The following is a 22,178-nucleotide window of genomic DNA, read 5'->3' as shown; positions in this document are numbered from 1 at the left end:
CTGATCAGATCAGCTGATAAGCAGCTTAGAAAAAAGGGGGGAGGGGGAAAAAACCAGCAGGTACTCGCAAGACATTGTCGTCTTGCGAAGCAAGCCCATAGGAGATTCGTTTTGCGAAGCACCTCCAAAACGGAAAACCCTTTCGTCTAGCGGGTTTTCCGTCTTGCGAGGCATTCGTCTTGCGGGGCACCACTGTAATGTGTTTAGCATGTCTAATATCTTAACAAGTGGAAACTGCAAGAAATTCCATTTGAGATGCCAGCCGGCCATGCAAGAGACTCCTTCTAGTCCCTTCCTCGCCCAATGTTTCTGTCCTACCAACAACAACCGGCAGTGAACATTCCATGCCCACTGAGCATGCTCAGTCCTTAGTGAACTGTTTGGGGGCTTCTTCCAACTTTTCCCCAACATGTTTTTTTGTGCTTCTGCAGACCTCAGGATTCCCCCAAGCCTGCTGATATACGTCCCTCTTGTTTGAGAGTGTTGCCGTTTTAGTTATATGGGGTTTTTTTGATAGGTAAGTGTGTGGCTCCATCAAACAAATACCTTACTAATGATCTCCGGAGGGGAGAATCAGTTTTCAGGATACTTTACTTGGAGTTGTTCTATAAACCCTGGAGGTTAATTTCTAAGTATACCCCTTTTTTACAAACAAATACATTTTCCAACACTTTTGAAGAACAGGGAAATTCTATGAGATAAACCCCGAAAGACACTGCATCCAACTCAAAGGTCCGTAAAGCCCAGTATCCTGTTTCCAACAGTGGCAAGCCAAATTCTTTGGAGAAACTTAGGGAGGAGGCCTTAAAGGCAACAACATTAAAATCACAGAATCAGAGAACTTTAGAGTTAGAAAGGGCCTTGTGGGTCATCTAGTTCAACCCCCTGCAATGCAGGAATATGCAGCTGTCCCATACGGGAATCGAACTCATGACCTTGGCGTTATCAACACCAAGCTCTAACCAACTGAGCCACCTCCAGACCACAAAGAAGCATAGGATCTCTGTACATGGGGTTATCAGGACTGATGCCTCCCCCTCTATGGATTTCTCTCTTTTTAAAAAGCTTCTTAAGGCTATACGTGCTAGATGCTTGTGTAGCAAATGTACCTAGAGGGGGAACAGGATTGTCTGCTCTTCCCACCTCCTATGTGCAACTAGCACAAAAGCTTAGATGCATGCAAGTTATATATGTGTAGGGTTTGTCTTCATCATAAGGAACTCTGTCAGCCCTACCTACATATATGGACTGTCTCCCATATGCAATCCACGTTGACAGTCCTTAAGGCTGGTCATCGCGTCTAGAGGCAATGAATTCTATTGACCTAGCCGTTCAATTGTGGGAAAATTAAATGTTGAGGCAGGCGGTCCTTGCTTTTCCTGGGGGCGCCCATTCACTCAGGCAAATGTGAAAGTATTCTCTTTGAATGTTCAGGGATGCAGGAGGGGATATATTGTTTGATTATATCCTTTTCCAACTTGTGTTAACAGGTTCAACAATTTAGCAGAGTTACATTCCCCTTTTTAAACTTGCAGCGGATGCGTTTGCTCAGGCTCGCTAAAGCCTCTATAATGACTGTTCTGGTATTTCCCCCTTATTCCCTCATAAAAGACACGACACAGTCTTCTATAAAAGTATAAAAAGGTTTACTCACACATCATTCTGTTCACAATAGGATCCCAGAAGGCAGACTTAGCTTAGAAAAGCTTCTCTTAGCTAGAAGCCAAGAGAGCATCTTTGGCTAAGCAGATGTTGCTTCTTCGATGCATGTAGTCATCATGAGAGAGAGATGGCTGCCCTGCCCTTAAAATACAATAATTCATCAAATATTAAAAGTCAAAGAGGGAATGGCATCAAGAGGAAGATGGCTGTGTGACTGGCCCTTTTACAGGGTTTCACAAGGTCATGCCCACCTACCTGGTCACAGGCAGGGGGAGGATGCTCCAGACAGATGTGACAGGAAGTCCTCCTGGGTGGAGTAACATCCCCCTGTGTGTCCACTCTGGGCAAACAGGAAATGTTGTCCTTGACTGCTTACGTTACATCCCACAGGACTTGCCTCCAGTCATGCTTGGGGTCAACAGGCACTGGAAAACGTACTTAGGGCTCTTTGACTGAGGCTCTTCCCCAAACTTCTACCGATGCTCTCAGCACAGCAATGATTGAGTGCTGCTAAAATGTCCGCCGTGGGAAGCACCCCTGAAAAGCTGTACGCGCAGGATTGCTGGTTTGGAAGCCAAAGAGCATTCCCATGCCTTTAAAACCTCCCAGATATGGCAGGAAGCAAGGCAGCAGCAGTTTTCCAGCCTTTTCCCACCCAGCCTCTGTTCTTCCCCGACCTGGTGCAACTGACTGGGGCTACAGATATGCCACACGGCAAGCAGCAGGGCCCGGGAAGAGGCTGGGCAGGAGAAGGCCCTGCCACAATGGAAGATCTGAATGCTCTGCAGCGGACGGGATGCTCAAAATAACCTATTTCTGGAGGGGTGGGAGAGCAGTTCTGACTGCTTGAGTCCCCACCGCTGCTCAGCAATATCTGCTGCATACGCCATAAACTATTTCAGTGTTTTAAACAACCAGATGGCCTGCAGGGAGTCTTCATTTTCTCAACAGTTCTGCCTACAAAGTTTACAGCTGCAACAGTATGCCTCTCCCTTCTCTATTCACTTTTGAGATCTGTCAGTCTCGGTTCTCTCAGTTTCTCATTTTCTCTCTCTCTCATTCTACACATTTCTGCAGCAATTTGCAATCTGTTTTTTAAAAAAAACAAAAACAAAACTTCACAAATTCTTCGGCATTTTGGTGCAAACGTTTCCTAATAAACGCAATCATGTATGCCGTTTTGACGAATGCACGCATTTTTGCAAGTGATTTCTCCTAATATAACACATTTTTGTATGTTACCGTCGCTGCTGACAGCTAAAAATCATACTCCCTGAAGTTGCTGCTGCTGCTGTTATAATTATTGTTAAAAATATTTTAGGATGCCTTCTAGGGTCAGTTCCAACTTCCAACATATAATTAAAACAACTAAAATATACCAGAAGCACCATAAAGACAGCAGTAGGAGGAATCCATAACAATAACATAGCAATGTGAGCAGCATTCGTCACTGAAATCAAGCAAAATGGTTATCTCCATTGAAATCTGGTTAAATAATATTTGGAACTTGGAACTGGAATATTTGGAATGTTTGGAACTTTGGCCTCACGTACCACAGAAAGGTAATTAAAGGCACTTCAAGGATAGACACTTTGCGTGAGACTTGGCTTCCTTTCTTTTCCTTTATAAATGAGACAGGAGATATTTCTATTCCACCCCAAACACGAGAATCTCCATGGGGAGGATATTTGAATTGGTAATACATAAATAGATGCATTGCATGTGTGCTGCGTACTTCATATGAAACTTAATTAGAACGTACCACTGGACAAGTTACTGTAGTCATGTGTTGTTCTTGTATTTACATGAAAAGCAATACAAATTATTGGAGGGGAGAATACATATACATAACATACAATGCCATATACTGGACCTACCCATAGCAGCTGCAATAATTTAGCTATATGCCATAATGAAAACAAAAGAAATGTTGAGAGCAGAGCCGCAAATTTAGCTTCCTGCCCGCCAGCAGGAATAAAGAGACACACAACGTAATGTAGCTTTTCATCACCAGACAGCAATATATACATAAATCCTCTAGGTGTAATAACAAAAGCCTTCCTGAAACTCAGTTCATGGTGTATTCACATTACCACCTGGTTTTGGGGGGAAATGCATCAAAACGCAGTATTTCCGAAGAAGTGTCAGGATAGATATGGATTGTGCTAATGTCATACGTACAGGAAATGAGAATGTGCACACAGCCTGAGACATATTTTTTTTCAGAAACACCTCCCTTACTTGAGAAGACCAAATCCAACCATAGCTGTCAAGCGTCCCTTATTTGGCGGGACAGTCCCTTATCCCAGCGCCATGTCCCACTGCTGTCCCTTATTGAGGATGTCCCTTAAATAAGCTACTGAAGGTAATGGGGCCCTTTCTATGTCCAGCTGTGCTTTGTCAGCAACAAATTGTTGCTGTTTTTGTGTGTTGAATATATGCTATATGATAATTTATGGACCTAATAGGTATCTAAAGCCATTTGCACGCAACAAAATATGTATGTTATCAAAGTAATTGTTGATCGCTTATTTTGGCTGCTGATCCCTTATTTTCGAGGCTGCTGGTCGCTTATTTTCAAATCTGTAAGTTGATAGCTATGAACCCACCTAACCTACAGATGCCTAGGCTATAGAATTGTTGTTGTTGCTGTTGTTGTTTAATTACTAGAATGTTTGATCTAATAAAGACTTATCGAGGCAGCACTGGCATTTTTCTCCAAAAACGTTCTGAACTCTGGCGAAAGCCTTTCAAATCACGCCCTGGCATTTGTAGGGTTATTCGCATTGGAGAATAAGCCCCCGCCACCAAGCTCCTGGGATCTGCATGTCTCTCTGCAATAAGCAGTGACTTTTTCTAACATTTCAAAAGCATTGTAGGGAACCCAGACATGAGGCATTACCTCAGAAACAGCTGAGTAAACTCTCCAGCTGGGCCATTGATCTGTGCGAACTGAAAACTCTTCAAAGCGGCAAAGAGGAGATTAAAGGGGACATTATGTCCTCACAGGTCACTGGGAGAGGCTCTAATGGCCTCCTTCGCATTCCACTTCAGACAGCAACACGTGTTCTTATGCAACCAGGGATGGTAAACTCGAAGAACTTCCACCATGGAGCTGCTTTTGTATCAAACTGCCATTGTACAGTGGTACCTTGGGTTACATACGCTTCAGGTTACAGACTCCGCTAACCCAGAAATAGTGCTTCAGGTTAAGAACTTTGCTTCAGGATAACAACAGAAATCGGGCTCCGGCGGCGCAGCGGCAGCAGGAGGCCCCATTAACTAAAGTGGTGCTTCAGGTTAAGAACAGTTTCAGGTTAAGAACGGACCTCTGGAACGAATTAAGTATTTAACCCGAGGTACCACTGTATTGTTCTTTTTTTGCACGCAGACAATTGGAGCATCACTTCTAGACAGGGTAGGGGATGAAGAAAGAAATGCCCTCCTTCCTGGGGCAATTCCCACCATCCACCTCCAATGGCAACAAGTCACCTGTACTTGGCCTTCCGCTTTACATAACAGAGACATACCCATTTAGCAGTCTATTTTTTTTGCAAACAAAATTGCTGGGGCACGGGGTTCCCTTAGAGACCATGCTTGTCATCATAGGAGGCGGAGACACTTATGACTCTGCACCAGTCAGACTCATGTCTGCCTCCTGGCTGCCCTCCTCTCCTCTCCAGCTTCTGTCCCTGATTCTGGACTGCTCTCTACCACCAACTCTCCCAGCTCACTAAGCCCTGTTGCCAACTTCAGCTTCAGACACCTCCTCCTCTCAGTCTTCTCCCTCTGACCACTCATTGCCGTCCCACCACAAATCCCTGGGCTCTGAGCCTTCTTCCCTTAGGGATTCCCCATCTAGTTCTCCCGCCCCCCATTCCTCAGCATACAACCAGTCCATGACACACCGCTAGTTGAAGGCAACAACAGACAATGAGCTAGATTGGCCAATGGTCTGACTTTGTGTAAGATAATTACCTAAGTTCCACTTGGAGACGTGGACATTGAATCTGCGGCCTTCTGCATGCACAAAGCACGTGCTCTGCTCCTGATCAACTTCATGTTGACATAGAATGATATGAAGACTGCATTATTATCTTTTCCTTTTTGGTCCCCGTTAAATCAGTAGGCTTTCTTTCCCGGCCAGATAAAAAGTACCACAGGCAAACTGCTGCAAAATAGCATTCTCACTCCCGGTTCTGTTAAAGTACCAGCTCCCGAAACCTTAGTTTTAGTGTGGAGTTATACCAAGATGCTTTCTCAGTGTAGGAGAGAAAGAGAAAGAACTCTGTTAGCAGCCTCCTTACCTAGAAATGTGACTTTCTTGTCTCCTAGGTTACCAGGCAACTGGGGAGGAACTAATTGGCCAAGCAACCTGCGTGAAGGCGAGGGTTGCAGAGGAGTCTGGCACCCAAGCAATTAAGGATTTGCCACAAGTGGCACATGAAAAAATGGACTCTGACTCTTCGGCGTAGAAAAGATCCTTGCAGACCTGTCTTCCAGCTAACTTCCTGTTGAACAGTGAAATGGGCAGGACATACCCATGTCGTAAATCACTGTTTGGGTGACGTTTTCACCCATTAGCATCTCCATTGGGGAGACTTAGGTGGCTATGTTTACAGGAGCCCAGGCTCTGGAATGATCACACTATTTCAGGCTTGGAAGGAATGTTCTTGTAGGGGACTTGTGGCTTTCTAGATGTTGCTTGAGTCCAATTCCCACTGGTCCCAGCCACCATGGCCAAAGGTCAAGGATGTTACAAGTTGTTAAGCTTTTTCGAAAAAGCACAAAAAAACCCCACTTTTTTTTAAATTGACTTTCCCAAGATCCTGGTCATGTCCGGGAAAATCCAGACATATGACAGCCCTAGTAAGGCTGCATACTCTCTGTACAGTGGTACCTCAGGTTAAGTACTTAATTCGTTGCGGAGGTCCGTACTTAACCTGAAACTGTTCTTAACCTGAAGCACCACTTTAGCTAATGGGGCCTCCCACTGCTGCCGCACCACCAGAGCACGATTTCTGTTCTCATCCTGAAGTAAGGTTCTTAACCTGAAGCACGATTTCTGGGTTAGCGGAGTCTGTAACCTGAAGCATATGTAACCTGAAGCGTATGTAACCTGAGGTACCACTGTATCTTCAAAACTCGTTCTTTCCCTCAGACAATTCTGGGCACTGCAGTTTGTTAAAGTTTGCTGGGGATTGTATCTCTGTGAGGCCTAAACTACAGTGCCCAGAATTCTTTTAGGGGAAAAATGTGCTTTGAATGTGCCTTATAGGTCTAGTGTACACAGCGTGACTGTGCTGTGTTATGTGAGATATTTATTCACCACCTACTAACCAAAGTGCTTGAGGTGGGTGTGTCATTTTAAGGGGCCAAACTTACCGTATTTTTTGCACCATAACACTCACTAAGGGGAAATGTCTGTGCGTGTTATGGAGGGAATGCCTACAGGTGACATGCCTACGGATTTTCCTCCTCTAAAAACTACGTGCGTGTTATGGTCGGGTGCGTGTTATAGAGCGAAAAATACAGTAATTTTTGCATTTTTCTTTTCCGTGAGGAGTTAAAAAATCTATTATTCAGTGTGAGGAATTAAAATCTGCTATTATCGTTGTGACTGGACAACTCTTACTTTGGTAAGTCTACTTCTGATGAAGAAGCGCATTAGCTGCTTTCAGAAAGCGAAAGGTTTTTTAAATTTTACCTTCTGAAAATGTCAGGTACAGCTAAATAATAGTAATAATAATAAATAAAAATAATAATATATAATATAACTGCAAGTACATGGGAATCATTTTTAGTGATTCCCATGAAATTTCACATGCATCTTACTTACCAAGCAAAACTGAATTACCGTATATTAATTTAAGCAAAATATCTTTTGAATTCCCAAGTCATGTTGCAACTTTTTTAGCACATCCCTCATTTTTGGAATTTGAAAGTTGAAAAATACAACATGCCCTAGTTATAATGCTGTAATAATGTATCCTTCATGCTTGTATGAAGATATGTGTACATGGAAATGTTCTTAGAAACTTCCAACTGATTGCACAAAGGCAAGAATCACACCTGCATACCCTGAAAGTGTACCCAAAAAACATTTTTTTTATTGCAAGAGAACAGTGGCCATTTTGGTTGCTGTGATCTCGCACAATATTATGGCACATTCCCCCCCAATAAAACAAAGCACTTTTGGGGGACCGTGATCTCATGCGGTGCCCCAAAATGCACATTTTGGGCACACTGTGCCTGAAAAAGTGCTTTTTGGGGGTGGGACTGTGGTGTGAAATCACACAAGATCATGGCAACCAAAATGGCCACCATGCTATAAAAATGGGAAGATGGCGCCCGGGAAGATGATGTCATGGATTTTGGCTTCAAAGCGTTGGCTGCTATGCACCTTTGACTCTACCCATTCTTATCTCTGGCCCATTCTGGTTCCCTACCCAGATGGGGTACGCTTGTCCCCTGAGATACATGGATATCATAGATCACGGTTATGTACTGAAGTTCTCACCCTGGGCCAGCAGGGGAATACTGTAGATAGTTATGCAAATGAAGGATCGAAAGTGACGTTCAGTGATTGGATAGTTTGTATGCAAATAAAGGATCGAAAGTGACGTTCAGTGATTGGATAGTTTTAGAAAATGGCAACAGTTACATTGTTCTGGAGTGCCTGGCGTGTTCTGGTCCATGGGGTCACGAAGAGTTGGACACGACTAAACGACTAAACAACAACAACTTTGTTCTGGAGCTCTATATAAGCAGGCTGACTGAGCTCCTCAGTTCAGTTCTGTTCCAGCTTACAAATAAAGAGCTGCTTTGGAAGAATCGCTGTGTCGTCTGATATGTTCGCCCACAACTTGTTATCACCACTGGTGCTAAGCCAGTCCTGCAAAACTTAAGATTCAACAACCTAAATGATGCTCCCCAGCTGTAAATGGCAGCCAGTCAAGGGCATGTCTAAACCCCTGGTTTTGCTGTTTGCCTGGCACTAGCAGCAAATGAAATAAAATAAGGAGATGTCCTGAGTGACTGACTGGCCACCATATATTAGTCATACCCTGTGCAGGTCGAATAATCAGTGACTTTGAACTTATTGTTCTCATCTCTCTCTTTTCCCATCTTCTGTCTTGGCCTAAGTGCACTTATGACGCAGCCCCTCGTTTTATCTCCGTCCCGGCTATTTAGAGCCCTTGTTCTTAGAACCATTGACCTTTCAAAAAGTAAGAGCTTATTTGTTGATCATTCAATACTAACACTTAAAAGTGCTCCAGATGGGCTTTGAGAACACCTATAGAAGAGGAAGGTGGTGTCAGCAAAGAATTTCACACAGGACTTATTTGAAACTGGAATCGGCACTGCTTTGGGGAAGCGGGTTATAGTTCAGTGGTAGATTGTGTGCCAGATGCCCCACATTCAGCCCCCAGAATCTTGGGAGTTGGGAGAATCCCCTGTCCAAACCCCTGGAGAGCTTGTATACCATCTCAGACCACTGATCCATCTAGCTCAGCTTCAGTGTAGGAAATACTGAGCTATGTAGATCACTTATCCAAAGTTGTATAAGGCAGATTCCTTTGTTCCCACGGTACCTATCTGCAATGCCAGGACACAAATCAGACCGTATCCTTAAGCTAGGGTTGCCAATCCAGGCTAGTTGCCATACGACCAGGCTTTCCTAGATATTTTGCCAATCCCAAATATATGGCAGCCCTACCTTAAGCATGTACAGCAGCCTTCCCCAACATGGTGCCTTCCAAATGTTTGGGACTACAACTCCTATCAGCCCCAGCCAGCATGGCCAATGGTCATGGATGATAGGATTTGTAGTCAACAGAGTCTAGGGTGGGGGTGGGCGCATCAGACTGAGGAAGTCTGGTTTACAGAGTGGTTTTCCCTATTCAGTGTGGAATCTACTGGCCACCATACAGGTGGGATTTTAAAAAAGGCTTTTGGATAAGATGGCATAAATTTTGGGAAGATTGATTACCACACCCTCTCATTTTGTAGTTCAAATACAGTCATACCTTGGGTTGAAGTAGCTTTGGGATAAGTATTTTTGGGTTGCGTGCTGCGGCGACCCAGAAGTAGCGGAGCGCGTTACTTCCGGGTTTCGCCACTCGCACATGCGCAGACGGTCAAAATGATGTCACGTGCATGCATGGAAGCGGCGAATTGCAACCCACAGACACATGGGCATGGGTTGATTTCACTTCTGGATGCGAACGGGGCTCTGGAACGGATCCCGTTCGCATCCAGAGGTACCACTGTATGGTTTCATGGTCTTAAATTAGCATCTGGATTGAAATTGGTAGTGGAGCAATCCATTAAGGTTAGCATTGGGATCATTCATTGTTTTGCCTGAATACATTTTGTCTGATGTCAGAGGGAGGTGGAGTGTCATTGAATTCTACTTCAACACTCAAGGTTAGGGTTAGGGTGTCCAGAGGAGGGCAACCAAAATGGTCAAAGGCCTGGAAACGATGCCTTATGAGGAACGGCTAAGAGAGCTGGGCATGTTTAGCCTGGAGAAGAGGAGGTTAAGGGGTGATATGATAGCCATGTTCAAATATATAAAAGGATGTCACATAGAGGAGGGAGAAAGGTTGTTTTCTGCTGCTCCAGAGAAGCAGACACGGAGCAATGGATCCAAACTACAAGAAAGAAGATTCCACCTAAACATTAGGAAGAACTTCCTGACAGTAAGATCTGTTCGACAGTGGAATTTGCTGCCAAGGAGTGTGGTGGAGTCTCCTACTGTGGAGGTCTTTAAGCAGAGGCTTGACAACCATATGTCAGGAGTGCTCTGATGGTGTTTCCTGCTTGGCAGGGGGTTGGACTCGATGGCCCTTGTGGTCTCTTCCAACTCTATGATTCTATGATTCTAGGGTTAGGGTTAGGGTTAGGGTTAGGGTTATGTACTGAAGTTCTCACCCTGGGCCAGCAGGGGGATACTGTAGATAGTTTTCACTCAGGTCCACATATGCAAATAAGGAATCGAAAGTGACGTTCAGTGACTGGATAGTTACAGAAAATGGTTACTGTTGCATTCTAGTGGAGCTCTATATAAGCAGGCTGGCTGAACCCTTCAGTTCTGGACTATGAATAAACAAGAGCTGTTTGAAGAATCGCTGTGCCTTCTGATATGTTCACCCACAACTTAAGAGTTAGAGTCCTCCATCACACCTGAGGCAGCAGGCTAGTTTAGTGGGTGCAGCATGGACTCCCCTTTCCCCTTCCTTCTCATCCCTTCTTGCAGTAGTTCTTCAGACGTTTTGTGAAAGGGGAACTCAGTGGTATGATGGATCCTGAACCTGGGTCATGTGAAGAGGGGTGTCTGCTTATGTCCACAACCCACACTAACCAAACAGGAAAACTATGGGAAACCAGCAAACTCAAATCGGCAAGGAATCTTCTGAATCATAACAGGCCAGGTGCCAACACATTCTTCTGCCTGACATGAAAGACATGAAGGCGCTCATTCACGTGCAGAAGCCAAGTGGACTGAACATGAAATCTTCCTCCAAGTTTAGCTTAGGGCTAACTTAGGGGTACCAGGCCTAACTTAGGGGCATCATCCTACAGCATCCTGCACCTGAGGCAACTGCCTCACTCTGCCAAACGCTAGGGCCAGCCCAAGCTCCCTGGCCCTATCATAAATGGATGGTTGGGGTATCTCATTGGCTGGTTAAGAGACTATACTCTGACTGTTGGCCTTCTCCTTGCTGACAAATTGGCAGGACCCAGGTCTGTCATCCCTTGAAATTCGCAGCTATAAAGACCCAAATGGGTTGCAGCTGCACACACAGAATTATTCTGTGTCGCCGAACTCCTGGCCATTTTTGCCTTGGGCAAGAGAAAGGATAAAGTCAGCCCTGCAACAAGTGTATACAAGCAATATACAATAATCTGAAAATGCAGTTGTCCATTTCTCCAGAAATTGGCTGAAGAGCAAATCTTTAAAAGCAGTGTAAAGACCCAGTAGAACATTAAACAAGCTTCCAGGGTTAAATGGGTCCAATAGCTCAACCCCAACCATTCTCACCAAACCTTGCACAGAAGCTGCCAGAACGTGTGAAGGTAGCTGCAATATTTCCCCATTAAATATAGTTATGTACAGTGGTACCTCAGGTTAAGTACTTAATTCGTTCCGGAGGTCCGTTCTTAACCTGAAACTGTTCTTAACCTGAAGCACCACTTTAGCTAATGGGGCCTCCTGCTGCTGCCGCCCCACCGCCACATGATTTCTGTTCTCACCCTGAAGCAAAGTTCTTAACCTGAAGCACTATTTCTGGGTTAGCGGACTCTGTAACCTGAAGCGTATGTAACCTGAAGCATATGTAACCCGAGGTACCATTGTATTGTTTTATGGTGACAGAACAGCCTAGTCTAACGAAGAATCCCTAATTTTCCTGCAGAAATATCTTCATCAAAGCATTGTGGCATAGCACTAATAAATAAACATTAGCTTCCCTAGCACGGAAATGTTGCCTTGCTCATTTGTTCACCCGTAAACTCACTCCTCACGGCAGCCATTAATTGCTGCCTAGTAGCCACCGGATTTCTGTTCTCATCCTGAAGTAAAGTTCTTAAGCCAAGGTACTATTTCTGGGTTAGCGGAGTCTGTAACCTGAAGCGTATGTAACCTGAAGCCTATGTAACCTGAGGTACCACTGTATTTCAAATCTTCTAACTCCAAAAAAAAAAAAAAAGAGCAAAAGCCATGTTTCAGCCCTAACAAGCCCTTCTCCTGCTTATTTCTTGGAGATACAGAACAGTTTGGAGGGACAGAAAAAGGAAGGTTTCCTTCCCGGCTCCGGGCGGCAGCTGTTCCCTGAATGACAAGTGCTGGCTGTTCTGTGAACCAGCGGCCAGAGACAGTGCACAAACACAGAGAAACACAGAAGCTGCCTGGCGCCGGCTGGCCCGCAGCTCCCTCCCCATCCTTGCCCTCTCCTCTCTCTCTCTTTTTCCCCCCTTTCCAGACTGCAGCTTGGCAACGGGCATGGAGGAAAAAGCAGAGATGAGGTAAGGTGTGGCTTCCTCCAGCTCGCCTCCCTCTCTCCTCTTATCGTGGGGGCTTGGGGTTCATGAAAGCAGCGAGCTGCTTTGTTTTGGAAAGATGCCTATCCATCTGCGCAGCACGGTTCCATCCTGGGTGGAGGCCTTGGCACCCGAGAGAAGCCAGGATTTGGTGCCTCCGAGAACCACAAGACAACCTTCTGCAAGTCTCATTCTTGGGACTACAAATGCAGCCAGCTTCCTCACACAGCTCCCTTGAGACCCTGACAGTGCCTTATTCAGAATACTGTACAGCTTTTTTCTAAGTTCATAGCTGTATCCCATAAAAAACAACAACACACCATGAGATTAACTGCAACGTGCTCTACGTGGGGCTACCTTTGAAGGTGACCTGGAAACTAGAACTAAGCCAGAATGCGGCAGCTTGACCGGTGACTGGGAGTGGCCGCCGAGACCACATAACACTGGTCCTGAAAGATCTACATTGGCTCCCAGTACAGTGGTACCTCAGGTTACATATGCTTCAGCTTACATACGCTTCAGGTTACAGACTCCGCTAACCCAGAAATTGTACCTCGGGTTAAGAACTTTGCTTCAGGATGAGAACAGAAATCGTGCAGCAGCAGCACAGCGGCAGCAGGAGGCCCCATTAGCTAAAGTGGTGATTCAGGTTGAGAACAGTTTCAGGTTAAGAACGGACCTCTGGAACGAATTAAGTACTTAACCCGAGGTACCACTGTATTGAGAAGCAAAGCAGCTAGTAACCCGAGGTACCACTGTACGTTTCTGAGCACAATTTAAAGTGTTGGTGCTGACCTTTAAAGCCCTAAATGGCCTTGGCCCAGTATACCTGAAGGAGCGTCTCCACCCCCATCGTTCTGCCTGGACACTGAAGTCCAGCTCCGAGAGCCTTCTGGTGGTTCCCTCCCTGTGAGAAGTGAGGTTACAGGGAACCTGGCAGAGGGGCTTCTCAGTAATGGCGCCCTCCCTGTGGAACGCCCTCCCTTCAGATCTCAAGGAAATAAACAACTATCTGACTTTTAGAAGACATCTGAAGGCAGCCCTGTTTAGGGAAGCTTTTGATGTTCGATGTTTTGTCACTCTTTTATTATTATTAATATTCTGTTGGGAGCTGCCCAGAGTGGCTGGGGAAACCCAGCCAGATGGACGGGATATAAATAATAAATTATTATTCTTAATTAAAGGCGAGGCGAGATATCAAAATAGCTCCTTGTGTCTTTGCCAGTATCGGCTGCAATCCACCCCACCCCCCCATCCCCATAACCTATAAATTCAACAGGCTATCTTCCCCTCCCAAGAAACAAAACCAAAACACATCCACTATATGGACTGTTCTCAAGTTTCAACTCATATTAAAAATTACTAGAAGCAGCCTGTGCCAAGTCAGTTCACTGGGTTGACCTTTATGCGCTCCAATGCACTCCAATTCAAGGTGTGTTATCCTACACACACCTGGATGTACAAGGCATAAGAAGACAGGAGTCTTTAGACAAAAGAGCATGATTGTGCAAATCAATATACAGTGGTACTTCGGGTTACATACGCTTCAGGTTACAGACTCCGCTGACCCAGAAATATTACCTCAGGTTAAAAACTTTGCTTCAGGATGAGAACAGAAATCGTCCAGTGGTGGCGCAGCAGCAGCGGGAGGCCCCATTAGCTAAAGTGGTGCTTCAGGTTAAGAACAGTTTCAGGTTAAGTACGGACCTCCAGAACGAATTAAGTACTTAACCCGAGGTACCACTGTATATTAGTAGTGTCCCTGAAAAGAGGAGGGGGAGAAATGCTGTTTGGTTCACATTTTCATGAGAACCTACCCAATTCCCACTCCCCAAAACGATACGCCAACCGAAACGCAGCTATCCTTTGAAATTTGCACTGCTCTGAATTTTTTGATGGAGCCTGCCAATCAAAAAAGTGTAAAGCAATGCCTATATTAGGGGAAAGAATGCATAAAAATATGTGAGAACAATATACAAAATTGCACTACGTTCAGGGAAATCTGCTTGTGAAAAGAACTTGCACACTGGAAGAAATTCGCACGAATACGCCGACCAATTTTCACAAGGAGACGATCCGTGTAAGCTGGCGCTGAAATGCAAGGAACTGAACTGAGCACTGGGGAAAGGGGAAAAACAGAGAGAAACTGAAAGTGACAGGTTTCCTACACGGATCTTAAGAAAGATATTGTCCGCCTGGGGATTTGAGAATTATAACATTAGCCTCTGGCACATCTTATACAATCTGGTGGCGGGTGCAGCTTGCCGGAGCAGCCCGTTCACTCTGCTGGCTCTGTATTCCTGCTATCAGTAGTTCCACTCTCATAATGCAAAATAAGTCCATCACTTTTCACATGTGCCTACACTGGAGGCTACATGCAACATGAATTCATCCTGACAGAGGTGAAGCTCCACCTTGCCCTTTTCCACACTTGCTAGCAGTCAGGGACGGGGGGGTTGGGGGGCTGTTATCTGTCCCTAGTTTGACAACCCCCACTAGGCATTTTCCTTTCTTAGAACTCCTGCAATTTTGTTTCCCACCCAGGCATGGCCTTGCATATTTATGGCCTTGATCCAAAACTTATTAACATCTACCCAGCTAAGGCCGCTTGACTACTGGGGACCTTGGATTAGGCCCTCGGGGCAGGAATGACCTCCGAATGCGCATTAGAACCACTGCTTTGATCAAGCTGGAAAAGGCTTAGTGAGTTCCAACAGGTGGAATCCAAAGCAAAACAAGCCCAGGCTGCAAATTGCAAGCACATTCCTCCCGGTGGTAGTCAGTGACCCTTATAACAATCCACCAGTGGGCAGGAGAACTTGCCCGTGAATTATTTAAAAGAAGATCAGTGCTATTCATAGCCATATGACTGGTCCAATGCTGTCCGTGATCTGTCACCGGGAGGTGGGGGTAGGAAAGTAGGTGAGTGGGAGGGGCAGGTTTGTCTTCATTACCAAACTTCTTGCTAACCCTCAGATACTTGTTACAGATAGGTAGCCGTGTTGGTCTGCCATAGTCAAAATAAAAAAATTCCTTCCAGTAGCACCTTAAAGACCAACTAAGTTAGTTCTTGGTATGAGCTTTCGTGTGCATGCACACTTCTTCAGATACACAAAGCTCATACCAAGAACTAACTTAGTTGATCTTTAAGGTGCTATCCTCAGATACTTGTGTCTCTTGCAGGGTTGGCAGCCCCTAGGGTGGTGTAAAGCGTTTTGTGATTTCAGCGGGAAGTTACAGGATATGCATGGACTGGGAAGCAACAACAGTGCAGCCCCCTCCAAAGGTTTTGCAGGCACAAAGAGTACTGGAAGCAGCATTGTGTTGATGAATGAATTTTATTATTTCGGTCACAGGCCAGTTCCAGCCCACATATAATATCAAGGAAGTCATAAAACACGATGGGGATACATTTGAATTTGCAATTAGGTATAACAGGGACAATACAGATATAGCAACAGTTAAAAAATATATAAATTAAAACTTGGTCACTAACATATAACCGAAAATTATCACAGCATTGTGTGTGATCACCCCGAGAGCATCGTGAGCACAAATCGTCATGAAAGCGCCGGAAAAAATTGGCATCTTGGCTGTTGGAAGTGGCTCACCAGGGTTTTCTCCTACCCCTACCTTGGGGTGTCAACTTGAATAAAATATTTTGAGGGCCCACGTAAGCCCTGCTCCGCATAATCGATCACATGACGCAGTGGACTTCTTCTTCTTCTTTGGTGATCACTCGTAGCCGAGTAAGATTGTCTTCCATAAACACAGTTTTAACAGTGTGTCTGTAAGTGACAGTGGAGGCCAATTCTGGATCCACACGTCCTTCCACAGTGGGGACATAGGTTTCCAGATGGGAGTTGATCACAGTGTGGATTTGCCAAGCGTGCCTTCCTCTTAGCATGTTTCTCCCTTGCGTCCTGAGTTCAAGTGTCTTCAAAGCCCATGACACCTTTGGTAAAGGCTGTTCTCCAATTGGAATGCTTGCAGGCAAGTGTTTCCCAGTTGTCGGTGTTTATATTACATTTTTTCAAAATTTGCCTTGAGACAGTCTTTAAACCTCTTTTGTTGACCACCAGCATTACGCTTCCCATTCTTAAGTTCGGAGTACAGTGGTACCTCAGGTTAAGAACCTAATTCGTTCTGGAGGTCCGTTCTTAACCTGAAACTGTTCTTAACCTGAGGTACCACTTTAGCTAATGGGGCCTCCCACTGCTGCCGTGCGATTTCTGTTCTCATCCTGAAGCAAAGTTCTTAACCCAAGGTACTATTTCTGGGTTAGCAGAGTCTGTAACCTGAAGCATCTGTAACCCGAAGTACCACTGTAGTTCTTTTGGAAGACGATAATCAGGCATCCAAACAACATGACCAGTCAAATGAAGTTGATGTTGAAGAATCATTGCTTTAACACTGGTGATCTTTGCTTCTTCCAGTACACTGGTATTAGTTCACCTGTCACCCCAAGTGATGTGATGGGAATGCCCATCAACTTTTCAGGAACCTGACCCTCAAATATTTTATTGTGGGGGAGGGGGCCAAAGCCCCCGCAGCCCCCTAGATTTGGCTCTTATGCTCCTATGCAAAGGTGCCAGAGCTGGAACCTGGCATGCAGAGGAGATTTTCTCACACCCTGAGCTACAGCCCTTCCCCAAAGCACCGTTTCTGCCTCTTATATAACTGAGTCTTAACTACTTGGGCCATGTCGGGAAAGCTTATTCTTTCAGTATTCAGATTCAAACCTAACAACCACAAAAGATACACTTCTCAGATTTTTGAAATGATGTTTATAATACACCTGGCCAAGGAGCTTATCTGATCTGTTGGTGGTGATTGCAGCACACTGGTGTGGCCTGCGTGTATTTCTCTGATCTCCTAGCTTTTGAAATATAAAATATTTTTTCACTGGAGCAGAGGGAGTTGAAGTCCAGGGCAACTCTTTTGTCTGGTCCTCCTGACTGAGCCCTTTGTCCAAATGGAATTTTGAAATGCAGCGGACTGACGGACACACCTCTCTCGTTTTTCTCCTGGGGAAAGAATCAGAATTTAAATATAACTCTGTTCTTTCCGAAAGGAAAGTTTTCATTTACAGCAGGCTAGGAATCCGCCCTGTTATGTATCTTTTGTTTATTTGCAAGATTATTTCCTGTCTCCACCATCCTCCCCAGCATACCCTTTCAGCTGCAAATTAAAAATAACATGGCACGTGGTTGCTGGAAGATAGGCAGGGGCTGGGTAATCACTTGGTAAGAACAGGGCAGTTTTCAGTATTAGGTATACAGTACAAGCAGTGGTGAAGGGACGCGGGTGGCACTGTGGTCTAAACCACACAGCCTAGGGCTTGCCGATCAGAAGGTCGGCGGTTTGAATCCCCGCGACGGGGTGAGCTCCCGTTGCTCGGTCCCAGCTCCTGCCAACCTAGCAGTTCGAAAGCACGTCAAAGTGCAAGTAGATAAATAGGTACCATTTCAGCGGGAAGGTAAACTGCGTTTCCTTGTGCTGCTGTGCCTTCTTTGCCAAAAGCGGCTTAGTCATGCTCGCCACATGACCCGGAAAAACTGCCTGCGGACAAACGTCGGCTCCCTCGGCCAGTAAAGCGAGATGAGCGCCATAACCCCAGAGTCTTTTGCGACTGGACTTAACTGTCAGGGGTCCTTTACCTTTTTACAAGCAGTGGTAAGTTAAGAAGCAAAAAATTCTGATGCCTAAACCAAAGGAAGCCCATATTCAAGAAGAGGATAACTAAGGGTTCAGCCACACCTCAGTCTAATGTGGAATATGTAACCCTACATGTTTCCTTTAACCCTCCCTCATCTATACAACATTCACTGTAAATAGCTGCTGCCCCAAACTTTGTCCCTGCAAAATCCAGAGCTTCTCTATCCTTGGGAAATCAGAATATGATATCTGCTCCATCTTCTACGTTCTGCTACCAGATTTCTGTGGACAAATTTGTCCTTTTGTCCTTTTTCTTTTCTTTTCTTTTTTGATGCAGAGGCAGGTTTGCTTAGGACAGCAAATAGTTTCATTTCATTTCATTTGTTATACATATTTCTATGCTTCTTTTCACTTGTACGAGTCACAAATTGGCTTACGAACAATAAATTTCAATAGCAAAATAGAACGTCACAACTGCAATGTAAATATGATAGGGAACAATCTACAAGAATCACAAAACAGAGAAACCAGTAGGAGAACACTTCAATCTCCCAGGACATTCTATACAAGATCTCAAAGTAGCTGTTTTACTACAAAGGAATTTCAGAAATAGACTGGAAAGAGAAGCTGCTGAATTGCAACTCATTACCAAACTTAAAACCATGGAGATACCTGGTCTGAACAAAGACATTGGATTCTTATCTCATTATACATGACTTAGCCATTTTTCACCTTCTCACCCCTTGCCTTTTCCTGTAAAACCTATTGCAGTCGTTAAGAGTCGTCAACAGGCTCATCTCAGCTATCTGCCAATCTCCCATTCCCACCACCCTTCTGAGTAATACCCCTCCCCACCTTCTCTCTATATAGAAGGATCTGGCAACTTCTGTTTCAGTGTATCTGAAGAAGTGTGCATGCACACGAAAGCTCATACCAAGAACTAACTTAGTTGGTCTTTAAGGTGCTACTGGAAGGAATTTTTTTATTTTAATCCACAAATCGTCAGCAAAACAATTGTAAAATCGTAAGTAAAACTACCTTCTTCTGAAGGAGCATCTCCAACCCCATCGTTCAGCCCGGACACTGAAGTCCAGCGCTGAGCGCCTTCTGGCGGTTCCCTCACTGCAAGAAGCCAAGTTACAGGGAACCAGGCAGAGGGCCTTCTTGGTAGTGGCACCTGCCCAGTGGAAGACCCTCCCACCAGATGTCAAAGAAAACAACAACTACCAGACTTTTCGAAGACATCTGAAGGCAGCCCTGTTTAGGGAAGCTTTTAAAGTTTGATGCATTACTGTATTTTAATATTTTGTTGGAAGCCGCCCAGAGTGGGCGGGGTATAAATAATAAGTTGTTGTTGTTGTTGTTGTTATTAATCACTACAACAAAACAAGTAAAAATGAATTACAATCAAAGTCATATAATAGTGGGAGGATGGACATGTAAATGCCAGGTGAAAATCATATCCAAATGTAAGCCACTCAGGTAACTGTCAGGGGACAAATTCCATTATATAATCAATTAGATGTCTCTGGGAAGCTCAGAAACAGGACATGAGCCTGGAAGCCCTCTTCCATAATGTGCATGTACTGAAATTGTGGAAAAACACCATATGGACACAGAGTGCACTTTTTAATCCTATAATTGCTATTAACCCCCTCTTGCTTTCCAGACCTACAGCAACTGGTTTTAGTTCATCAAACATAAGGCACAAAGTCTCCCCCGCCTCTCGTCGCTATTTTTTTTTCCTGGTGCCACCACTGACTTGAAATCAAACACATGGCTTCCAACTGCACAGATATAGTCTTGCCCTGCGTCCTTCCAGAGATAATTTCCATATTATCACAAGCTCTCGGTGAAAAAGGGTTTCAGATTGTTTAGCTGTTCTTACAGCGCACTGAAATGCACACCATGTTACGTGTAGAAAATCTGTTGAATGGAGGTATTGCAAAGTGTCCTATGGACAAATCCTCTTGGAAGGCTGAAAGGTTTTCCTGTTTTAAGTAAATTTGTCTGTAATATCACTGCTGTTGGGGAAACAATTTCTCACAGCCACACACTTAAACTGGGGGCAGAGAGCCTTCAGCCCAAATATGACAAGCATGTTTAGGGTATATTTTATAATTTGTGACTTTCCTTTGAGTAATCACAGAGGGTCCATCATTGTGGGGGCAGAGGTTACTGTTATGTACTGAAGTTCTCACCCTGGGCCAGCAGGGGGATACTGTAGATAGTTATGCAAATGAAGGATCGAAAGTGATGTTCAGTGATTGGATAGTTTTAGAAAGTTGCTACAGTAACGTTGTACTGGAGCTCTATATAAGCAGGCTGACTGAGCCCTTCAGTTCAGTTCTGTCCTGGCCTGTGAATAAACAAGAGCTGTTTGAAGAATCGTTGTGTCGTCTGATATGTTCACCCACAACTTAACAGTTACCGTTATCCCACTCATTTGCCCTCTGGTTCTGCCCATGCAGACAGGATGAAAATCAAGGAAAAAATATGTTATAAAAAGATGGACATCACAGCATTTGGTCACCTGGTCCCCTAAAAATGTTTTGGACTGCAACTAGTTGGAGCTGATGGGAGTTGTAGTCCAAAGAATTTGGGACGTATCAAGTTGGCGAAGGCTGATCTAGAGCTTTCAGAAATTTTCCTTTTGTTTTTGTAGCTGTCGTTATCGTGAGACATGAAAACAGTGGACACACTGGAGCATAAGGGCAAGGGTTATTTATTTACATCTGTCTAGAGGAAGAATCAAACTGTCTGTCAGGACTTTTACCCGTCAAAAATAATCGCGTCTCCATAGATTTCACAAATGTGGGATGCTTAAGATGATCTCAACTTGATACAGTTATTGGGGCAGGCAGCGCACCATGAAAAAGCAGAAGAAATAATAAGTATGGGAATATTACAGGGAATTATGCAATTGGTTATACTGCTGGAATGCTTTAAAAGCTGTTGCAATTGTTGCTTTTTGTTAAAGAACAGTTAAGCACTCACTGGTGAAATGAGGGGAGCAGGGGATGTGTGCCACAATGTGTTGTTGTGATTGCTATTTGCAATGTGGAGTCATGGATGAAATAACATACACCCAGCCTCTGTAACAGCTGCAAGACAGGCAGAAGTCAAACAGGGGCGCCTTTCCCAAGAAATCAGGAAAGGATTCATCCAAAATATTTGGCTTTGTCAGGTTCCTGTTCAACAAGGCACAGCTCTCATGTGAAATAATAATAATTTATTATTTGTACCCCGCCCATCTGGCTGGGTCTCCCCAGCCACTCTGGGTGGCTTCCAACAAAGATTAAAAATACATTAAAATGTCACACATTAAAAACTTAACTTCCCTGAACAGGCCTGCCTTCAGATGTCTTCTAAAAGTCAGAGAGTTGTTTATTTCCTTGACATCTGATGGGAAGGTGGGTGGCACTACTGAGAAGGCCCTCTGTCTGGTTCCCTGTAGCTTTGCTTCTCACAGTGAGGGAACCACCAGAAGGCCCTCGGAGCTGGACCTCAGTGTCCAGGCAGAACGATGGGGGTGGAGACGCTCCTTCAGGTATACTGGGCCAAGGCCATTTAGAGCTTTAAAGGTCAGCACCAATACTTTGAATTGTGCTCGGAAACGTACAGTGGTACCTCGGGTTACTAGCTGCTTTGCTTCTCAATACAGTGGTACCTCGGGTTAAGTACTTAATTCGTTCCGGAGGTCCGTTCTTAACCTGAAACTGTTCTCAACCTGAAGCACCACTTTAGCTAATGGGGCCTCCTGCTGCCGCTGTGCTGCTGCTGCACGATTTCTGTTCTCCTTCAGGTCTACT

Source organism: Podarcis vaucheri (assembly GCF_965113315.1).
Source record: "Podarcis vaucheri genome assembly, chromosome: 3".
NCBI lineage: Eukaryota > Metazoa > Chordata > Lepidosauria > Squamata > Lacertidae > Podarcis > Podarcis vaucheri.
This window is presented reverse-complemented; position numbering follows the sequence as displayed.